General features: G+C 47.0%; 1 protein-coding gene across 3 annotated transcripts in view; it reads left to right on the top strand.

The window, feature by feature from the left end:
* The first annotated feature begins 620 nt into the window (after positions 1 to 620).
* POR (P450 (cytochrome) oxidoreductase) overlaps positions 621 to 18,802 on the top strand; it is an 83,810-nt gene continuing 65,628 nt past the window's right edge. For 2 of the 3 annotated variants that reach the window (XM_015407987.1, XM_015407989.1), the window contains exon 1: positions 3,291 to 3,449. The gene's annotated coding sequence lies outside the window, so the exon portion shown is untranslated. Of the gene's footprint in view, positions 801 to 3,290; positions 3,450 to 18,802 lie in introns of those variants that run through there. The other variant, XM_015407988.1, reaches the window with a different exon arrangement.

The following is an 18,802-nucleotide window of genomic DNA, read 5'->3' as shown; positions in this document are numbered from 1 at the left end:
TCTTCAGAGGAAATTATCAGTTATAACCAGTTATAATTCTAGGAGATCTCCAGGATCTACCTAGAGATTGGCAACCCTAATTAACAGGGCTGTTGTAAAAGTTATAACCCAGTGATACATGATGAAGCACCGTGAACTCTCAAAAGTTCTCTACAAAATAATAAATATGCTTTAATGCTTTCTACAGAGCTGCCAGTACACTTTATGCTTTTTCAGATAATTGCGACATGAAAGCGGCTGTCTTTTGCCTGGCAGCCTTTGACAAACACCTGTTATGATGCCAAAGCATTATTTTTAACGGAACTGTGTAATCCTTTCTTCCTAACTAGAGGAAGGTTAGGCTTCTCTCTTCAAGGCAGCACACAATCGAAAGTCTCCCTAGGGCCTAGAGCATAGGCAGCAGAGCATACTTTGTTCCTGCAGTGGTTTCTGGGAAATCTGGGAACATTATTACATTTCTGGTTCCAGACAGCCTTCCCCCTTGGGAGAAAGCCAAGGATGCCTGCCCAGCAAAGCCCTCCTCCCTCTTCTCCACCCCTTCTCACAGCTGACTTTGCAACAGGTTGAACCCTGTAGATTTAGACCCAGGGATAAATAGGAAGCTTGAGAGCAGCTGACAGTGCATCGAGAAGCACATTTCATAAGGGAGAAACCTTAGGAGCCAAGTTGGTCTTGTGTAGGTCCCTCCCCACCTTTCTTTCTACTGCTGTGGACTTTACAACCTTGGGCAATTGAGTGATATCAGCTGGATTGTGCAACAATTTTCTACAACTTGTGGAAAGAAGTTTTTGTATCACAAGGTTAGTGCCGAGGCCTTTTGTTGACCCTGCAATATTACCTTCCCTTCTTGGAGCTTGGTGGCAGCCGAGGGAGGGGGAGGAGCAAGGCTAATCTATTATAGAAAGTTATTTATGTTATTCTCTCCGGATTCAAATTGAGACAAAGGTCTTCTCAGTCCCTGAGGATGGTTATCACCAAGTTCAGTGCTTTTGCTCGAGGGCTTAATGGAGACAAAGGTTCTCTCATTTGCTCCAGATGTTACATTTCGCTTAATAAAGGCAGCAAGGGTGTGTTTTCATTCATCACTGCTGTTGTGAATGGTCTCTGTGTTTAAGCTGCAGGCATCTGAAATCTGCATAGATATATCATGGGGTGGTCCTCTGGGAGAGCTTTTAGATCCTAAGGTTTGCATTTCCCCCCCTTTGTGTCCATTTTTTATACGCCCCCTATGGGGTTGCCAACTCTAGGTTGGGAAATACCTGGAGATTTGGGGGTGTTAGCCTGGGAGGAGAGGGCCCTCGGACCATAGAGTCCACCTGCCGAAGCTACCCTTTTCTCCAGGGGAACTCCTTTGTCATCTGGGGCTCAGTTAAACTTATAATTAATACTCCCTCTAAGCTGCGGAGTCTTGCGAGCAAAAATTCTACTTTGTGAGCTACTGGCAATAAATTTGTGAGCGAGCAATTTGGCTACTGCATAAATTAGTTTGCTCTGGAGCCATCCTTCCTGAGCTAAGACAAAAATGTGTGAGCCAGAGGCTAAAAGACTGTGAGCTAGCTCACACTAACTCAGCTTAGAGGGAACACTAGTTATAATAGTGGGAGATCTTCAGTCCCTCCTGGAGGTTGGCAACCCTACAATACCAATCAAGGACACATGTCATGACTCTAATGAAGGGGCTCTAGTGCATGAAAGCTTGTGGTCTAATAACAGTACAATGTTAAACAGAGCTAGCCCCTCCTAACCACTTGAGTTCAATGGGTGTAACTCTGTTTAGGAGTAGAAAAGAACAAGAGTCCAGTAGCACCTTAAAGACTAACAAAATATGTGGCAGGGGATTAGCTTTCGTGAGTCATTGCTCACTTCTTCAGATATTTCTGTTTAGGAGTTGCAGTGTGACTCTCCTACTCCTTAATGTGCCACAAGACCCCACTCATAAATGTGGTTATTAGCTTTTATGTGGCTGGATTTTACCAGGTGTTCTTGGCAAGTAACCAAATTATCGATAAACTGCATCCAGCGAGATCTTAACTACCTATATGCAGAAGCAGACTTCTGCAGGCTTGTTGAGATAATAGCCTTATAGCCCAATTCTATGGAAGTTTACTCTGAGATAAATCATTCCTACTAAACAAGGTAGGACTTTAAATAGTATGTAACTCCAAAAAAAGCTTTACATTTATGAATTGGTGGGACAGTAAGATATCACCTTCTTGATGTCTGGCATGTATTGGCCATTTTAAAGAGTACAGTGTTTAATGTGTTCTCTGTTTTCCTGAATACACACACACATACAATTTTTATTACAATAATATTTGAAAATCAGCTGCCGCTTGGCAAACTGGGTTGCACCATTAATATCAAGGAACTGATATTTTTTAAAAACAAAACCAATCTGTGAATTGAATCCACTAAACACAACTGCGTTGCGGGGAGGGCGGGGTATAAATTTGACTATAAATAAATAAATTAACCAAACAACTGTAACGTGCCCGGTGTGGCAAGAGCTCTGATCTGAATGGTTCGAATCTCACCTCTGTCACAGACTAGTTCTTGGTGGCCTTTGGCCAGCCTCTCGGCCTCAGTGGCCTACCTGCACCATGGGATAACCATGCTAGCCTACCATATAGGGCTGTTGTAAGGATTATTCCTGCTTTGAACACAGAATGTGGTACATCTGACGGTACCAATGATGGACTGAGGATTTAGGTTTTGGGTTGTCTATTCTGCTTGTCCATCAACATGGCCAAAGATTATTTGGCTATTCCATGCTGCTGTCGCAAGGTGTCTGCTAGTCTCCTGAGATATAAACAGCCCGCAAGAATTAGGAACAAGCGTCGTCTCTCGCTCCACCTTGCCTTGCCCAAGCTAAATCGCTTAGTGCATCCTCTGACCTCAAGCAGAGACAGAAATCTGGGGCTGGAAGAGCCCGCCCTTCCCTCTGCAGTGGGGCTCCTTCTTAACTCCGCGTGCCTTTAGAATCCCAGCTGGAGGAGACGGGTCGCTCTTCCCTGCCGGGGACTTGCAAGGGGGTCAGACTAGGCGACCTCCCAGTCAGCTCCGACCCGCCTTCTGCGCCTGTCACTGTGCCTTTTCTTCTGCGCATGCGCTAGGCCTGAGAGGCTGTCCCCGCAGGTAGGCGCCGTCCGGGATGTGCCATTGTGCGGGGAAACGGGGGGGGGGGAGAAATGAGGAGAGCGTAGAAAACTCTGATCTTGTCCGGAAAGAAAGAACCGGGATGGGGCTGAAGTTGATGTGGGAAGGGAACACGTCGGCCAGAGGAGGCAGGCAGGCTTGGGGACGGCCTCCTTCTGCTTGTCGCTCAGTGGTAGGCTCCATCCCCTCCCCTGCCCTCCCTTTCTCTCCCCCCCTCTCTCTCCCTTCCTTCGCGAGGCCCAGCTGCTGCCGGTTCCTCTTTGCCAGCGGGGCTTTCGAGAGGAGGTTAGCTGGTAAGTGGAGGTGCTCGGATGCCTGGGGCTTTCGGTGGGCGGGGGGGACTCGGACTCCTGGGTCCATCTCTGCATTGAAGAGGGGGAGGGAGGGGAGGGAGCCCTGGCTAGGGGGCTCGGACGCCTGGGTTCCTTCCATGGGTAAGAGAACGAGGGGGGGGGTGGAGTAGAGCAGAGTGCAGTTCCTGGGTTCCCAAAGGCGAGGGTGGGGAGCAGTGTTCCCTCTAAGCTGAGTCAGTGTGAGCTAGCTCACAGTTTTTTAGCCTCCAGCTCACACATTTTTGTCTCCGCTCAGGAATTGAGGGCTCCAGAGCAAACTCATTTATGCCGTAGCCAAATTGCTGATTCACAACTTTCATGCTAGTAGCTCACAAAGTAGAATTTTTGCTCACAAGCCTCCGCAGCTTAGAGGGAACATTGGTGGGGAGGGGTTGGGTGGAGTGGAGTGGAGTGCGGATCGGACTCCTGGCTTCCTTTCGCGTGGGAAAGGGAAGAAGCAGAGGTGTAAACTTTGGGGGTGCTGAGGGGCTCAAGCATTTGGTTGGGGGAGCAACCAGTGCCAGGCAATATTGACAGACTTACCCGAGGGACTCAGTTACAAGGGATGGCCAGGAGTCCCGGGTTCCCGAGAAGTCCTGGGCTCCTTTAAAGCGCCTAGCGACGCTTTAAATGCTAACGCAATTCATGCCGAGATCAAGATGTTGGGGAGCCCTGTTAGTCTGTCTGTAGTAGTAGAAAAGAGCCAGAGTACAGGAGCCCCCTTCGAGACTAACACCATTTGTGGCAGGGGATGAGCTTTCCTGAGTCACTGCTCACTTCTCTCCAGATAACATGGAAAGCTCATTCCCTGCCACCAATTTTGTTCATCTTGAAACTGCTCCTGGACACTTACTCTTTCCTACTGCAGTTTGTTCCAGCCTGAAGCTCTCCTGACTCAGAGCTCACCTCCATCAAATGCGCTGAAGGGTACTTCTGTTAGGCAAGCAACTTCGGGTTGAAAGGAGAGTGGACTCCCAGGTTCCCTTTAGGGTAGGAAGGGAAGGAGCGCTCCCACTCCCGGGTTCATGGGGGGCTGGGAACTGGGGGCTCCTGGTTTCCTCTCTGGGTCATCCTCCTTTGAAAAGGGGAAGGTAAAATCTGGCCTCTTGAATAAGCTCGGTGTGTGAGTGAAGTGCTGTGAAGGCACAGCCAGTAAGGTTTTCAAGGCAAGACACAAACAGGGGTGTGCTTGCTTAGCGACTTGGGACTTTCTTGGCAGGATCCCATCCAAGCAGAAACCAGGGCCAACACTGTTGTGCTTCCCAGATCTGACAACATCGAGCTAGCCTGGGCCATCCAGATCAGATCTTTGGGTGCACAGTCGTTCAGAGGCCTAGATTTACTGGAAGATGTTTAGGGATCTCAGACCGCTAAGGAGCAGAGCTTGGACTGATGGGCTCTTGGGTGTGCAATGGTAGGTAGAGCCAGGAGTCCTGGGTTCCTCTAATATCAAAAGGTGGAGGGATGGCTGAACTCCTGGGCTCCCTTGGAGTAGGGAGAGGAGGATCCTTTTCTTTTTTAAAAACACTGCATAGAGTTGGTACCTCTGCTTTGAGCAGTTTAAAAATCAGTGATTTTTTTTTTTGATGGCTGAGTCGGAATCCTCTATCAAACAGTTGAAGGTTCAAGCCTACTCTTGTGTGTCAAAAGGGGTGAGAGAAGCTGTTGTCAAGCGTTATAAATGATTCACTAGGTCACACAAGGGCTTCTAAGTGGATGCTGGCGCTAGCCAAGACTTCACAAGTACAAATTACAGGAGAAAACCATCCTATACGTCAGGGGTGGCCAAACTTGCTTAAGAGCCACACAGAATAAACATCAGATGTTTGAGAGCCGCATAATGCGAACAAATATTATAGACATGTTTTTATTGAAATATATGCAAATGTGCTTTTTATTAACATTAAATGAGACTGCCAAAAATAAAAACAAAAGGGATAAAAATAGATACTGATACTGAGATTTATTTGTACAATTATATTTGTGGGCGGGGGGGGGGGTAAGAAAGCATTTAAAGGTAAAGCCGCTCTCTTCCCCTGTCCCTGCTCCCCCTTGCCTCAAGCCTACCCAGGGAGGGGAACACTGGCTGGGGAAGGGAAGACCTGCCGGGAGCCACACAATATGTGTGAAAGAGCCGCATGTGGCTCCCAAGCCACAGTTGGGCCACCCCTGCTATACGCCTCCAAGGATCTCATATGAGCCATCTTGCTTTCGTTCTTTATGTTCTCGCGCCCTGAATCAGTGCATCTAGTTCTCAAATTATAGATGTTTATGGACCTCCTAGCCTCATCCTGGGTATTTACTTCTGTTTGTGATTTGATTTTTATCCCACTATTCTAAGAAAGGGCAGGAATTTGAGGGAACTCTTTTTCACGTTTTATTCCCACAACAGTCCTGTGAAGCGGGTTAGGCTGAGAGGGAAGATCCATCAATAGATATGATAGCAGAATGGGACCTCCATGATCAGGAGCAGTGTACCTCTGAATGCCAGGTGCTGTGGGGCAAGAGCAGGGGAAAACTTTGACCCATGCCGTGGGCCTTTTGGGCATCTGACTGCCTACTGGGCAGCAGGGTGCTGGGTTAGGTGAATTAATACTCTGATCCCTCAGCATTCTTCTTATGCTCTAATGAGGCAGAATGATTGGCACGAGGTCACCCAGTGAGCTTTGAGACTGGGTGGTGATTGGAATCTGCGTGCCCTGGGCCTCCTGTCCAATCAATAATCCACTGACGTGTTCCATTATGGTGTACGAATTTGAAAATGGGAATGTTCATCAGTTATTTAAATTGGGTTCTCTCCCACCTTGGTGGTTTGGAACTGTGATCTAAATCATAGACAAGTTATTTTGAATTAAATTAACCCACTCTGCCCCAGAGCGGTCTTGGAATCCAGCTGGTTAGGGGCTATGGGGTTTGGGTTGCTGAGAATCATTCTGATAGCTCAAGAGGGCCTTGAGCGATTCCCTTAAGATCTGGAGTACGGGAAGGCTGTGGGTCTTCCCGGAATATTGCTTTGCTGGGCTGTGGGACTGACGTGGATAGAGAACTACCAGAAGTACAAGCGGGGTTTCGAAGAGGTAGAGGAACTAGAGATCAAATTGCCAACATTCGCTGGATTATGGAGAAAGCAAGAGAGTACCAGAAAAATATCTACTTCTGCTTCATTGACTATGCTAAAGCTTTTGACTGTGTGGATCACAACAAACTATGGCAGGTCCTTAAAGAGATGGGAGTACCAGACCACCTCACATGTCTCTTGAGAAACCTGTATAAGGGCCAAGAAGCGACAGTTAGAACCGGATATGGAACAACTGATTGGTTCAGCATAGGAAAAGGAGTACGACAAGGATGTATATTGTCGCCTTGCTTATTTAATATATATGCAGAGTACATCATGCGAAATGCTGGCCTGGATGAATCACAAGCGGGAATTAAGATTGCTGGGGAAAAGATCAACAACCTCAGATATGCAGATGATACCACTCTAATGGCTGAAAGTGAAGAGGATCTAAAGAGCCTCTTGCTCAGAGTAAAAGAGGAGAGCGCAAAAGTGGGCTTGAAGCTCAACATCAAAAAAACTAAGATCATGGCATCCGGCCCCATCACTCCTTGGCAAATAGAAGGGGAAGTCGTGGAAGTAGTGACAGACTTCACGTTCCTGGGATCCCAGATCACCGCAGACTGTGACTGCAGCCATGAAATTAAAAGACGCCTGCTCCTTGGGAGGAAAGCGATGGCGAACCTAAACAGCATGATAAAAAGTAGAGACATCACCCTGCCAACAAAAGTCCGCATGGTCAAAGCAATGGTATTCCCAGTAGTCATGTATGGCTGTGAGAGTTGGACTATAAGGAAGGCCGAGCGCCGAAGAATAGATTCTTTTGAACTATGGTGCTGGAGAAGACTCTTGAGAGTCCCTTGGACTGCAAGAAGAACAAATCAGTCAATCCTCAAAGAAATCAACCCTGACTGTTCCCTGGAAGGCCAGATAATGAAACTGAAGCTCAAATACTTTGGCCACCAAATGAGAAGGGAGCACTCACTGGAGAAGACCCTGATGCTGGGAAAGATTGAAGGTCAAAGAAGACGGGGACGGCAAAGGATGAGATGGTTAGACAGTGTCATGACAGCCGGATCACATTAGATCTCAGAAGCTAAGCAGGGTCAGCCCCGGTTAGTACTTGGATGGGAGACCTCCAGGGAAGACGGCAGAGCAGAGGTCATTTCGGGGGGGATCGCGGGGGATCGCAGTTCCCCCGGGTGAGATACGGGGGGCGGGGCACATGACGAAGCCCCGCTCCCTGCTTCTGGCCACCCGCTTCCGGTCGCCCCGCTTCCGGCCCTCATTCAGCCAGGAGGAGGCAGGAGAAGAGGGAGGGTAAGTTGCTTCCTCCCTGCCTCTCCCCACCCCTGCCTGCCTGGGGCCAGGGAGGGCCTTCGCGGGACTTCCTTGCACTCCCGCCGGCCTTGCAGGTCCACCGCCGGGCCCCTCATGGGGCTTGGCAGTGGAGCTGCAAGATCGGCGGTGGCAGCCGGGACCATTGGGGGCAGGGTGTGTGGCCTTATGACACACTTCGGTGATGTCAGGGGTGTGGCATATACTAATGAGTTATGCTAATGAGTTCCCCTAGCTCTTTTTTTACGAAACGACCCCTGCGGCAGAGGAAGGCCATGGCAAACCGCCTCTGCGTCTCCGTTGCCTTGAAAGCCACTTGCTGGGTTCACCATAAGTTGGCTGCTGGTTGACTGCACTTTACACATGAACCTCCGGCACTTTGATTCTTTGTTCTTGAAGGGTAGAGGCCTGGAGTGGTATCAAGGCAGTGCCTCTTTTAATGAAGGTTGTCCTATGAAAGAGAGTAGGGAACTGAAGCAGGTTTTTGTAAGAGCCCAGGTGTTGTGCATAGGAGGAGGCGACTAACAGAGGCTCAGACTTGCCAAAAGTCGCGTTGAGCCCAATGGATATGGGAGATTCTAGGATGCTGAAAGTCTCTATAATGTTCTGCTGAGTGTGTTGCACTACGCCTGAAGAGTCCTGGGTTCAAATCTCCTCCGCCAGTTTGGTGTAGTGTTTAGGAGCGTGGACTCTAATCTGGGAGAACTGGGTTTGATTCCCCATGCAGCTGCTGGTGTGACCTTGGGTCAGTCACGGTTCTCTCAGAGATGTTCTCTCAAGGGCAGTTCTCGAAAGAGCTCTCTCAGCCTCCCCCCCACCTCACCTCACAGGGTGTCTGTTGTGGGGAGGGGAAGGGAAAGGAGATTGTAAGCCTAGGCGTATTGAAGGGTGGGGTATTAATCCAATCTCTTTTTCTTCTTCTCTCAGCCCCTCAAGTTTCTGAGGGATGGCCATTGGGTGTGCAGCTCTGGGATCCTGGAGGAAACTGATTTTCTGTGTCCCAGGTTGATTGGCGTTCATTAGGGGTGTGCAAAAAAAAAAAAAATTCGGCCGAATCGGGCAGAATCAATTTCGGCTGGCAGTAAGACTCCCGCATGTCAGTTTCGTCAGTACCAGTGAGCCGAATATCAATTTCAGCCCCATTATATCCTATGGGCCATTGAAGTCAATGGCGAAAACGAGTATATTCTGGGGGCTGGAGGGGAAGGGGGCTTGAGGGAGAGACTCCAAACTCGCAGGGTAGCTGCTGGAGCCTCTCCCCAAGATACCAACCATGTTTGAAGAGCATTGGACCAGGGGGTCCAATTCTACAGGCCCTCAAACAGGTTGCTCCTATCCCCTTCATTGTTCTCTATGGTGGGGGAAAAAGTTACTTTTTCCCCACCATAGAGAACAATGGAGGGGGTAGGGGCAACCTGTTTGGGGCCCTGTAGGATTGGACCCCCTGGTCCAATGTTCTTAAACCTTGGGTGGTATCTTGGGGAGAGGCTCCAGCAGCTACCCTGCGAGTTTGGAGCCTCTCCCTCAAACCCCCTCCCCTCCAGCCCCCAGAATATACCCTATGTTTTCACCATTGACTTCAATGGCCCATAGGATATAATGGGGCCGAATTGCCACCAAGCCGATTCAGATAAGAGAATCTGAATCGGCCTGTAGCAGCCCAAAAGGGGTCCGAATGGGCCATTTTCGGGGAACTGAATGCACATCCCTAGCGTTCATGCCTCCTTTGTGAGTTGGGCACATGCGGAGGGGAGCATGGTGCCTCTATCCTAGTGCCTCTTGACATCTTGGTGGCTTTTAGATATGAGACTCAAGAACCTTCTGGATGGGATGTGGTTTGGGGACACTGTCTTATGGTGATTTGACACCTAACTGACCACTTGGCATCAGAGGGTAGCTTTGGGTGACTTCTGTTCTACTCAGTGGGCACAACAGTCACTCCCTGCTGACACTTCAGTTCTGCAGTTGTATTTCCCAAGGGCAAGATGCCATGTTCTGTTCTCCAGATTTCAATCACTTACACTGCAGTGTGGGAAATATACGAAACTGCGTGAGAAAACACTTCCTGTTGTTTTATTTCTGCTCCAAAGTACAAAGGAAAAAAAAACACCCTTAGGAGAGGCTGTGGCTCAGTGGCAGAGAACCTACTTTGCATACAGAAGGTCCCAGGTTCAATCCCCTGCCTCTCCATTTGAAAGGACCAGGTAGTAGATCATGTGAAAGACATCTACCTGCCAGTCAGAATAGACAATACTGACCTTGATGGACCAAAGGTCTGATATTGATGAGTTCTGCAAAACCTCTGTGCATAATGGGGGTATGCGTGGGGGGCGAGAACCGGTTGCTGGAGTGCAGAAATAGTAGTTGTTGACCTCTCTGCTCAAACTTACTTCATGCAGGTAAATTGCTTGACCTTCTTTTTTTAACCACTCTATTGGGTAACTGATGCCAGATTCAATAACTCTTCCCCTCTCTTCTCGTATGACACAAATGAGGAATCCTACCTCATTTTTGTTGAATGTGTGATCCAGTGTATATTGGTATGATGATGGCGTTGTGGCTTGTTGACAGTAGTAGGAAGATCTCCTCCTGGGTTGCGTCCAGATGTTCTGATAAGTTGGAATATGTGCAATGAACTGGTTAGTCTACCAAATGCCAAGTAGGTAGTCTCTGTTTATCTGCTTTTTTATGTCTTTTCCACCTCTCAGCAAGCAGAGCATCCTCCCTAGACTGCTGCCTCTGTTGTCCGGCAGTTACTGGGGGGGGGGGAAGCTGCTCACGAACCACAGTTTGTTGAGTTAATACATTGCAACAAACTGCGGTGTCAGTCTGGTACCAGCCAGTGATCTTGATTGTTTGGACCATCTGCATTTGGGTGAGGCAGCCGTCCAAGGGTTGATCAAACCACGACTTCTCACAAATGCGACCTTGATGTTCACATGGTGCCTGGGGATCATTGCTATACTACGCATAAGTTCCAAAGCTCATACTATCTTAAGAACATTCCATCACCTTTCTATTGGTGACATACTGTTGTGTAGCTCAGCGGTTCTCATACTTTCCTGTCTTACATTCCACCAAAAAACTTGGGTCCCATCATGGTAGAAACAAAAGGTCCACTTTTTCCAAGAAGGGACATTTATATGTCTATAGACATCGTTTCAGACAGCCTTTGTAATCTGTTTTGGTAGCCGGTAGCCAGTTGCTAACAGATTTTTTCATAGAATCATAGAGTTGGAAGGGGCCATACAGACCATCTAGTCCAACCTCCTGCCCAATGCATTTTTTGTGTCAGTTTTATTTACTTTTTCAATACTGCTTGTATCCGGTTAGCAAAGCATGGTTGCGCTGTTCTTGAGGTAAACTGCTTTCTTCTGTTTTCACCTCTTCTTTGCACTTCTGAATCGTTGTACGTGTGCTGTTTAAAATGTCTGCAGCACTTCCAGTAGCGCCACGTGATCTTCCTCTAACTTCTTTTTTGAATGTTCTAAGTTGAATGCTATAGCAATAGACCAATATAGCACATCTGTGCCACAGCGACACCATTGAGATTCCTTGACATCATTGTATTGGTCTAGTGCTGTAGCGTTCAACTTAAAATGTTAAAAAAAAGTTTCAGTAAGATTTTTTGTTGTTCAGTCGTACAGTCGAGTCCGACTCTTTGCGACCCCATGGACCAGATCCCGCCAGGCCTTCCTGTCTTCCGCTGTCCTCTGAAGTTTGCTCAATTTCATGTTCGTTGCATCTATGACACTGTCTAACCATCTCATCCTTTGCCGTCCCCGTCTTCTTTGATTGCACAGCGAAAATAAACATTAAAAAGTGCAGTGCTGTTTGAAATGACCATACCGCTTCAGAGATGGCTCATTAACGGAATGAAATTTGCTGTATGAAACCTCTGTCCCTGTATCACTTTACTTGGAACCGGGCCAACAACGAATAACATCCGGTTTAGAACGGTAATGTGAAAGGGGCCTCTGTTACTATTTATATTATTCAGTTTTATAGCTAGACAGCATAATAAAAAGTAGAGACATCACCCTGCCAACAAAAGTCCTAATGGTCAAAGCAATGGTATTCCCAGTAGTCATGTATGGCTGCGAGAGTTGGACTATAAGGAAGGCCGAGCGCCAAAGAATAGATTCTTTTGAATTATGGTGCTAGAGAAGACTCTTGAGAGTCCTTTGGACTGCAAAGAGATCGAATCAGTCAATCCTAAAAGAAATCAACCCTGACTGTTCCCTGGAAGGCCAGATACTGAAGCTGAAGCTCAAATACTTTGGCCACCAAATGAGAAGGGAGCACTCACTGGAGAAGACCCTGATGCTGGGAAAGATTGAAGGTCACAGAAGAAGGGGACAGCAAAGTATGAGATGGTTAGACAGTGTTATCGATGCAACGAACATGAAATTAAGCAAACTGGAGCACGACAGAAGGCAGGAGGGCCTGGTGTGATGTGGTCCATGGGGTTGTGAAGAGTCGGACTCGACTGTGTGACTGAACAACAACAAGTTTTATAGGGATACAAATGGCAGTAGTATTTCTGGGAGAATAAATTTTATTGCTATGCCTTTAAGACACAAACAAATAAAATTATTTCCATTAGTAGTTGAAAGTTGTAATAATACTATTGAGGATAATATTTTAGTATAGTTGGGGATGGGAAGAAGAATTTAGGCAGATAGGCCCAACAGGAAGTGGCAGATCAAAGGATCCTGTTGGTGAATGGGGGAAAGGGAGAGGGGGTTGATTAGGAGAAATGCAAGTGTCCAAGTTTGCTACTTGCATGCTGAAAGGTCACAGACATAAAATGCATGGCAGGTAGGGCTGGCGGGAGACAGTCAGTCATGCTTGTAGATGGCCATGGGGATCAAGGGAGAGTGGATTATTAGTAAATTGTTATACATACCACCACCTAGACGACGTCTGTGTCTCACTGGTGGTACATGTACCACCACTTGGTAACCACTATTCTGGCTGACTTCTCTGCTCTGCAACAAAGGACAGACTTGAGAACAACAGTTAAGTCACTTGCTTATTGAGACTTTTTTTTTAATGTGATCTCTGATTGGCTTGGCTGGAATCATTTGGGAAAGGATGACGGTTGAGGTGGTGGGGAATGGAGAGCACAGCAACGAACAGGAGAAGCAGGTGCTGATGAAACAGCAGAGCTGGGAAAGAGAATGTATAAAAGGGGCTGGGGGGAAGCATGACGTGTTCCTCCAAATTTTTGTGAGTGACAATTGGGCAAAGCCGTGGGTACCTTATATGTAATGTTGGCTAGGCTTCTGTTGGCCTGGACTTGGTGTTATGTTCCAGTGTACCTCTTGGTGGTAGTAAGATGAAAACCTGCAATCACTAGTCTTGCACGTTATGTATGTTGCTAGCCTGTACCGTTATAGGCAGCTGTTGTGGTTAGTCTGGGCTGTGTGTTGCTCCCCTTTACTGTACTGAGTTTGGGAGAATGGCTGTATAGGCCTTCTGTTTCTCTGTAATGTACAGATGCAAATAACAACTTCGCTGTGCCATTCAGAAACTGTATCACGGCAACCAGAAGTTCTGTCGTGTGTGCGAAATGGAAGTGAACTTCTTATTTTATGCTCAGAGTTTTGACATGCCCCAGTGACTTGTGTTGGTGTATGTGGCTGGGTAAGCTACTCTGAATTTTTATGGGCAGGTTAGTATTTTTGCATTTTTGGCCACTGCATCTTTAATGGTGCCCACCCCCCACATACTTGCTCCCCAGTCTGTTTATCCTGTAGTAATAACCAGCCCTGAATTCATTTCAGACAGGACTTGTCCACGTGCGTTGAAGGTTAAGGTGAGAAGGGAAAACAGCCCCAGGGTTTCTCTCTCACAGCCCTCCTGTCCATCCTGACAAGCTGTCAAGGCCACCTCCCCCCTCCAATTCCATATTCAGGATAACAATCCCCAAGCTGATCAACTTGGAGCCTGCGGCCATGGTAAAGTTCAGTACTAGAAGGCATTTCCGTCAGGATTTCCTCATCTACTCCTGTTTCCTGGGAGTAAGTCCCATTGAATAGACCCGAGTGGGACTTTGAGTAGACATCTTCAGGATCACCCCGTGAGAGAGCTGCTGGCTTCCAGTCCTTCAACATCTCTCTGAAGAAACGGGAGATTGCCCCAGAGGTGTCTACAGTGAGGTGGTTTTCTTGGAAAAAATTGAATCTAAAAAAGTTCTAGAAAATTTTCTGGATGCCCTTAATAGAGCATAATCTGGTTAACCATATTTGGCTTGTCTTTAATAAACAAAATATTAAAAAGGACTGCAGTTCTGTCCCTGTAGCAACAAATGCCCTGACCAGGATAGTCCAGAGTGGACTGATCTTGCCAGATCTCGGAAGCTAAGTAGGGTTGGCCCTGGTTATTATTTGGATGGGAGACCACAAAGGAAGTCTAGGCAGGCAATGGCAAACCACCTCTGAATGTCTCCTGCCTTGAAACCCCTACGGGGTCACCATAAGTCGGCTGTGACTTGATGGCACTTTCCACCACCACCTAACAAATACTTGAACTGTGATATTGGATGAGGGGGGAAAATCACCACAGATCAAGGGTAGTTCAAATGTGATGTTCAAGCAGATTCAAAGCTTTGTGTGGAACGGAATTTTTATTGGCATAATACTTGTAAAGTCTCGTAAGACGATATTCACTTACTTCACTTACACTGTTTAAATTTAAGGGGGAAAGGGTACTGTAGGCTGTTGACATCCTCAGATTGTATGTAATAAGCCGTGGGTATGGATGGCCACACATCTCTTTCAGCAGAGTTCTGCTCTCTTCAACGGAGGTCACTGGGTTACCACAGTTTCGCTGTGGCTTTCTAAAGCATCAGTTACGTTACTAGTAGGTTCCGTATCAGATTTATGGTGATTACAGTATCCCTTCCCTTGAACCCTGTGAGACAAAACTAATAAATAAGAAACTCAGCTTTGGTATTGATTTGACCTGAGCAGCCTATCGGGTGAATGCATAACTTGCATTTTCTTTTTTCTTCCTTCCATCTAGGGTTGCCAAGTCTGGGTTGGAAAATACCTGGAGACTCTGGCGGTGGATCTGGGAGAGGGCGGGGTTTGGGGAGGGGAGGGGCCTCAGCATGGTCCAATGCCATAGACTCCACCCTTCCAAGCAGCCATTTTCTCCAGGGGAGCTGATCTCTGTCAGCTGGGGGTCAGTTGTAAAAGCTGGAGATCCCCAGGCCCCACCTGGAGGCTGGCAGCCATATTCCCATCCCTGGTTTTCAAATCATAAGATACAGGAGTACTGTCTCACATAAAAGGGGCTGAAAATTATCACTTTCAAGCTGCCAGCCTTGTCTAATGTTGTGTTAGCAATGGCACCCGTTCGTTTGTGGCTTCGTTTTCTGAAACAATATGTCTTTAGAGATGGGAAATTATTCCAGGGGAAATAATAAGGTACTGGGAAAATTTTCCTCCCCGTCTCTTTGGGATGTCTTAGCGGCCTATTAGGCCAGCTTTCCCCCCTTGGTATGAGAGATGCTGTGGGTGGGTGGGTGGGAATAGACTGTTGTTTTCTTTTGCCAACATGGCGCTCTCCTTTCTTCCCCCAGCATCCTTCACAGTAGGAACTGGGTGTTTTATCCCACAGACCACTGTTATCTTGCAGTTCCCCATTTCTGACAGGAAAGACTCTTTGAGGAAGCTCATGCCCAAAATGTGGAAAATGGTCCACAACTGTGCTTTTCTAGAAGAAAGGAAGGAAATATTTGCCATTAGCCAATAAGTAGTAGTTCTATTCTTAAAAAAATCCTTAAATTACCCTTTTCTTCTTAAAGCAGTAAAAAATATTAATTTTACCTCTTTATTTAAAGACTCTGGCAAAGAAATTTTATTATGCTTTGAGGGATAGGTTTAGGAGTTTCAACACAAAAACAAAAGTGTACCGGTGCAAGAAGGGTTATCAATAACAAAATGAAAACATCACCTGAACCCATAATGTGAAAAAGTGTAACGAGGAGGAGGAGGAGGAATTGGATTTATACCCTGCCCTTCATTTGGAGTTTCAGAGCGGCTAACAAACTCCTTTCCCTTTCCCTCCCTGCAACAGACACCCTGTGACATAGGTGGGGCTGAGAGAGCTCTGACAAAAAGTGCTCTTTCAAGAACAGCTGTGCCAGAACTATGGCTTGCCCAAGGTCATCCAGCAGCTGCAAGTGGAGGAGTGGGGACTCAAACCCGGTTCTCCCAGATTAGAGTCTGCACACTTAACGACTATACCAAACTAATGTTCAATATACTATTAATAAGTGAGTAAATATATTTGTCAGTACAGAAGATTAAACAATATTATCACAGAAATATAACAAATATCAAAACAGGAGTTTAACACACATGACATGATACAAGGGAAAGAAAGGTGTGGTACTCATAATTAAAGTTGCACCGGTTTCTGCCTATTCCCCCCTCAGGGCTTGATACATCCACAGACCCCCCCACCCAAAGGTGCGGGTACTGGTGATTTCTGCCACCAAATAAATAAGATTTTTAAAAAGGCCTGGTCCTTGTGTCTGCTACAACATCTCCTGTTTCCTGGATTTTATGTGTTGTCTGAGTGGATTCAGCACCTGCTCCGTTTTATGCAGCTGCTGGATCTTGTTGGATTGGCATTTTGTTGTTCATTTTATAGTATTTCTTAGCTGCCTTGAAAACCCTTTCAGTGGAGAGGCGGGTTCAAAAAATGTTTAAGATCGGATGGTGTTCATGTCTGCAGTCAGTCATTCACTGCAAGGAGTTAAAGTTACGAAATGCTTTCTTTCACAAATAAGAAGCATGTTCTCTGAGAGGCAGTGACGTGTTTCAGAGGAATCCCTTGTGTTTTCATACCTCAGTGCATGAGCCTGGGAGATCCTCAGACTCAAAACGCTTCCTGTCCTCACGTGCAGCGATCTTATTCGACTTCTGTTTTTGTCTGAACCCTGCGCCCATCCCTGCAAGCTGGAATTCCCAATTAGGGTTTAATTCTAGATTGGCATCTGCTTCAAGGAACCAGAGCACATCATGGTTTGTGGTCCAGATCAATGGCAGAGATCTTCATTTCGATGGCTGCGTGTCATGGAGGTGGGGAGAGCATATGAGCCTGAGGTAATGGCAGCGTGAGTCTTTTTGGTCACTGCATTCGAATCACACCACCCAGGCGAGCCCAGCTTGTGACTATAATTGCCCATCCTACTTCACAGACTTGTTGTGAGGATAAAAAGGAGAAGGCGGGGAGTGTTGTGAATTGTTACAATCTCAGTTGTTTTCTCTCTCTTCCGGGTGGGTCTCCACTGGGAGAAAAGAGGGATGTCAGTGAAGCAAATAACATAATTCAAATATGTCACAAGTTTATTTATGAGGGGATTGGCCAAATGGGCAGGTTTGTGTGCTCTCTCCCTCTTTAATCCTGAGATTAAAGATGGCAGTGTATTTGTGATCTCTGAATGTGGGTACCTTAAGAAACTGAGCCTTAGTTGTTTTCTCCTCACTGCCTGGGAACAGGTTTCTACCATGGCTCAAAATCCTGAATACTGAGGGGGAGAAAACAAGCCTCAGTTTGTTCAAGTTCCCACATTTGGATGCCACGACAAATCGGAGCAAGTTGTGTTTCCAATTGTGACAAACCATGCGCGGTAAGGTTGCCAGCTCCGTGTTGGGAAATACCTGGAGATTTTGGGGTTGGAGCCTGAGGAGGGTGGGGCTTGGGGGAGGGGAGGGATTTCAATGGGGTATAATGCCACAGAGTCCCCCTTCTAAAGTGGCCGTTTTCTCCAGGTGAACAGATCTCTCTTACCAGGAGATCAGTTGTAATCCCAGATGTCCAGCTGCCACCAGGAGGTTGGCAACCCTAGGGAAGAAGATGTGGAAGTCGTCCGTCCCCCCCGTCCCCCCCCCAGTCCAGCAGGTTCTGTGATTTTTATTTGTGATGTCTGAAGTAAGCCAGTGTGTCTTCACTTTCCACTTTCAGCCCCTGGGAAGGTCATCTTGACACTTGCTTTGGCACATATTTGAGAGGAAAGAGACTCCTTGCTTAAAATGTCAGATGTTCTTCAAACTTTTCAGCCCCCCACCCCCACTTTATAGTCTTTCTTCCAAAAGCCAATTACCTCTTGGGGAACATTTGCAGGTCCAAGAATGTGTTCTCACTTTTCTCCAGCTTTCTTGGGTGAACTTTGCCTCTGGCAGGAAGGGAGGGGGAAGAACGCATAGTTTGTTTTTTTAAAAAGGACTCCTGAACAGAGAGCGTCCAAGTGAATAGCTCTTGTATAAGTTGTTTCAGCTAGAAGGTAACTCGATAGCAGGCTTAAGGTAATCTTTGAACAAAAAAACGGTGTTGTGAGAGGCGGGGTTCCCTGAGCGCTCAGTTAAAAGGTGTGTTGTTTCTGGTGTGAAAAAATACACAAAACAATGTGCTTTTTTCAACATTGAAACTTCTGGTTATGAAACGCCCTGCCCTGTCAATATGCATGCAAAGGGAGTGTTCCTGGATGCTTTGACTTCTGGCTGCCTGGCTACATGTGCTTGGAGCCCCTTTTTCCCAGATTGCATTTTAGTTCTCGCAGCTTCTGCCAAAAGTTAACCATTTACCATCTGCAGAGAAAAAGAGGCATTTAAGAATCATAGAGTTGGAAGGGACATCCAAGGTCATCTAGTCCAACCCCCTGCACAAGGCAGGAAATTCACAAATACCTCCCCCTCCACACCCCCAGTGACCACTGCTTTATGCCCAGAAGATGATGAAAACCCCTCCAGGATTGCTTCCTGACCCCAAAGTGGCAATCAGCATTTCACAAGAACTATGCACTGATGCAACCCTTCCTGCCCTCCCTCTTATGATCTGCCTAAGTTCACAGAATCCACATTGCTGACAGATGGCCATCTAGCCTCTGTTTGAAAACCTC

The sequence above is a fragment of the Gekko japonicus genome, unplaced genomic scaffold, assembly GCF_001447785.1.
Source record: "Gekko japonicus isolate JY-2015 unplaced genomic scaffold, Gekko_japonicus_V1.1 scaffold1, whole genome shotgun sequence".
NCBI lineage: Eukaryota > Metazoa > Chordata > Lepidosauria > Squamata > Gekkonidae > Gekko > Gekko japonicus.
This window is presented reverse-complemented; position numbering and strand designations above follow the sequence as displayed.